Here is a 4,221-nt window from a genome sequence, read left to right on the forward strand (position 1 = left end):
GCCTCAAGTTGTATGTCGCAGTGCACTGTTAAGGACCTAATGCCTCAGATACAGTAATGAACATTTTATTTTAATTTTTTTAAAAAAATCCATGCACCAACTTGGACAGCGTCTAGTGAGTGTATTCAGAGGTCTAGAAAACATGTTCAGAAGACAGCACTTAATGCTGTTTAGTCAACAGAAGGTCCATGCCTTTAATTGCGTAAGAGGTGGCAGCAGCAAGGAAGGGATTGACTCAAATCCTGAAGGTGTCTGCTCACAGATTAAGTTTCCCTGTGCTTTTCTTTCTGCTCGTGATTCCTTCCTGCTCATGCATTGCCCCTTCTGGTGTGCTGGCATGATTTTTTGTATGTGTAGGCAAGGATCTCGTCTGGGTGAAAAATAACTAAGGAACAGCTCTCTTTAAACCAGGTCAGTTCTTGCTCTGTGCACAACTTCACTGAACAGATGTTAAACTGGTGTGATGGAAGGAATGGTAAAGGGACAAGCTGTTGACAGTACAGTTCTCAAACCTGCAGTGGGAAGGTGCATAAGCAGCTGTAGTCTCCTCCTACACCCAGCTCTCCTCCTGTGCCTGCATGCGCTTTCCTTGCTCATACGAAACAGTCACTTCCCTGTCCTATCTCAGTCCTTTGTTTTCTTAATGGTTTTCTAGTACTAGGGTTGGTAGGTGTTTCTACCATTGAAGCTTCTACCTACATTAAAAAAAAAAATATAGTGGTGGTGCTGCTGGTGTCAGATTGTTAGAAGTATAGTCCTTAAAAGAGTATGTTCAGAAGAAATGCAGTTTGCTAAAACAAATGGTTCCTACAGACTTCTTTTGCTCAGGGAAACAAGCACCCATTTAATAAAAACGTGTCACTAGAGCTTTTTTTTTTTTTAATAGCTTCTAATCCACTTCTTGTTTAATGTAAATATTGGGATTGGCTATGGGCAAATCGAGGGAGGAAAAAATAAACTTGATCTTGTTGCTGAAAGTTAATTTGAAAGGATAGAAACCAGAAGGCTTTTACAATTCTTTGGTGATGCAGATACATGGATTCAGGACAGAAAGATGGGAGAGAGATAAGATAAGGAGTTACTGCTTGTTCCCCTGGTTTGGGGATTTGGATTTTATTGTGTGCTTTTGTTTTTTTTCCTTGGAGGCCTGTTTTAAAAAAGCTGAAAACCTGTGAAACACTTTAAGAAAGAGTAGTGGAATAACAGGAATAATATGCTAGTTATTCAAAGTTATGTTAGTTGTTAAAAATGCCTTACTAACTCAAATGAAACCATTTTATTTCAAAGCTATATAGATTTAACTAAGTGTAACAACTTTATTGGCTCAGTAAACAAGTTTCATGGTAGTTTTCTGAGCTCTCTGTAGAAGTAGTTTCATCTATGTTATATGAATGTAAATATCGATGTAGATTTCAGTTCTACAGTTCTTTTCATTCAGTTCTTTTTCTGAGGTCAAACACCTATTTGGCATTATAATCTAATAATGCATATATGCCTAATTCAGAATTTTTCTTGTACCATTTCAGATGCAAAATAATGGATACTCTCTAGATCTTTATAGATAAAGATGGTTGAAATGATTACTTGCATCTCCTCAATATGTTTTTTGAAATATGAAAGATTTTTTTTTCCTAAGAGCTTCGGGTTGAGAAACCTGAACCAAATTCATTTCAGAGGACATCTTTAATTTCTTGGTGATTGATGTTTGTTTGCTTCATTACCAGTCAGGTTTTTTTAAAAGAACTTTTATTGCTAATTTAAAATTCTGATTGCCATAAATTGGGAGTTTAAGTTGCAGGGCTGTAACTCTGTAAACAGTGTTTCGGGTAGGTAACTAGGAGTGAAGCTGCCAGATTTACAGATCCTTGCCAGGACCTTGTGCTAAGTTTCACTGTTTCACTGTAGAGACCTGTTTTGATGGGAAACAAGCAAAAACTAGCTTTGTTCTCCCTCTGAAGTACATGACTTCTGTCTTTTCAGCTCTTTGACCTGACTTCTTGTGGGATGAGATGAGAGTGAGTGTGAAGGGCTGGGGAATGTGTGGCTGGAAAGTGGTGAGGGGCCTCTGACCACTCCCTCTTTTGGTCACAGATGTTAATTGTAACTTCAGTTGTATCTGAGTGGTAAGGCTGTAAAATCCCAACAGAATAGAAATCAGCATTATGTATTCCTTGATCCCCAGTTATTTCATAATTCTTCAATATTTCTAGTTAATATGATCTGCTCAAATAATTTGTAAGGGCTGGTTTGTTGCTGTCCATAAATACATGCTTCAAGAATGGGATCTGTACTTTAATGTCCCTTAATGAATCACCAAAAGCTGTTAACCTTGTAAGGCTCTTAATTGAATTAACTTCCATTTCAAGTTGTAATCTCACACTTGCCAGGAGGTCGTGAAATTAGATGATTGTTACAGGCAAGAACTGTATTCAAATGAGTGTAAAAGAAATGGCCTTACTGGTATTTGATGTTTATTAGATAGCTGTGTGAGACTTGATGTACAGCGCAGTGTGCTGAAGACTGTCGGAGTGACTAATTCATGGCCATAGTTATCAATACAGTTGTATATTCAGATTGTTTGGTTTTTTGCTTATATATGGGGACAAAGTACTGCATTATGTTGTGTTGCATACTGTTTGTTTCGCCTTTCTTATGCTTTGCAAGTGTCTATTTGAACTACTTAGCTTAAAAAAGTGTTCTTGTGACATGCATGTTAACGTGGTAGAAAGCAAATGCTCCTCATCTAACCATTCAGTGAGAGTAAACCTTACTCAGTGGAGTAAGGAAGGCCTAGAATCTAGATCGGCAGCTATAGAGTAGCATAAGTGATATGAGAAGATTGAAGTATTTCTTTGGGCTCTAAGCCTTGAGAAGAGACAGTTCTAGATGATCAAAGAATGTTGAATGGGGTGGGGTGTGAAGTCAGCCAGTGCAGAGACCAAGGGCACTGATAAGGGTAGTAGGAAAACTGCACAGACCTCCATAGGTGTGGTTTCCAGACATTAGACTAAAGGGATCTGCATCCGTTCAGTTTGTTTGAGGGAAGTGTAAATAATATCTTGATCATGTGTTTTAGGTAATTGCACGGTAGGGGTGTTCGGACATGAAACAGATGAGGAATTAGAAAGAAATTCAGAGTGACCAAAAAGGCATTGAGTGGCTGGAAATCTTCATTAAACAGGTGAAATGGGATGTTTTGCAGTAGAGAATGTGTTTAATAAATAAGTTTCTGATGAGTTGGTAAGTCTCTAAAAAGAGATTTTTAAAAAGAAAGTATATTCAGTTTGAGTCTCGGAGAAAGTGAATGGGTTTTGTGTTTTAAGTAGAATAGAGATGATGAGCTGGATTTTTTTTATTTTTTCCCCTGACCTTGAAGGAAGGTTTTAGAGGAGGATTTAAAAGCAGCTCGTTGATCCTTGTGGGGGAGGAGTACTGATCTCAACCTGCTTAAATATGTCTGAGCTCTGTGTTAAGATGACTGTGCCATGCTTCAGTGCTTCAGCTGGTTATCTGCTTTATAGTTCCTGATACATTTTAGGTTTTAACCTGTGCTTGGTCTTATCTGACACCTGTGGTCGTAGCTGAAAGTAGTTGAGGTTGATTGGTTGGATAGCTTGGGAACTAGGACAATGTTTCTTTAAGTCTCATGTTTGCATGCTCAGTGTTGAAGTCCTAAAGGAGATGTTTTTATTACTGGCACTTCCGCCAACAGAAGGATACTTTTTATGCTTCCTACTGCAGTTTAAAGCATGAAATGTTTGGGATTATGCAGGTGTCACTTATTGAAAGAGTTCACTTGTGTTGCGAGGGTAGTGGTGACCTATGTGGGGTTTTTGCCTGTGAAGTGTGTGGTATAAAATGTGTAGGGGATCAAACTAAAAGATCCCAGTATCTCTTCTGGTTTTAAACTTCCTGGCATTATAATGCCATAGTATGTTCTTTCAGATGCGTTTGGTTTTAATAAGGCAGCCTCAATTTCCTGTTTTGAGGTGAATTTTGGGGTGTATTGTGCATAGTGTACTGAGTATACTGTAGATACTATTCAGAGTACATAGAGGCTGACAGCCCTGTTTGTACGTACATTTTGTTTACATGGAGAGAGAAGAAAATGCTATTAAAATTAAGAAATACTTCATAGATAGAAGTTGTCTTCCAATAATAACACTTTGACTTTGTAAACAGGAAAATGCTGTGAATGAAATGCTGTGTTTTTCTTTTCAG

Source organism: Numenius arquata, chromosome Z, assembly GCF_964106895.1.
Source record: "Numenius arquata chromosome Z, bNumArq3.hap1.1, whole genome shotgun sequence".
In the NCBI taxonomy this organism is placed as follows: Eukaryota; Metazoa; Chordata; class Aves; order Charadriiformes; family Scolopacidae; genus Numenius; species Numenius arquata.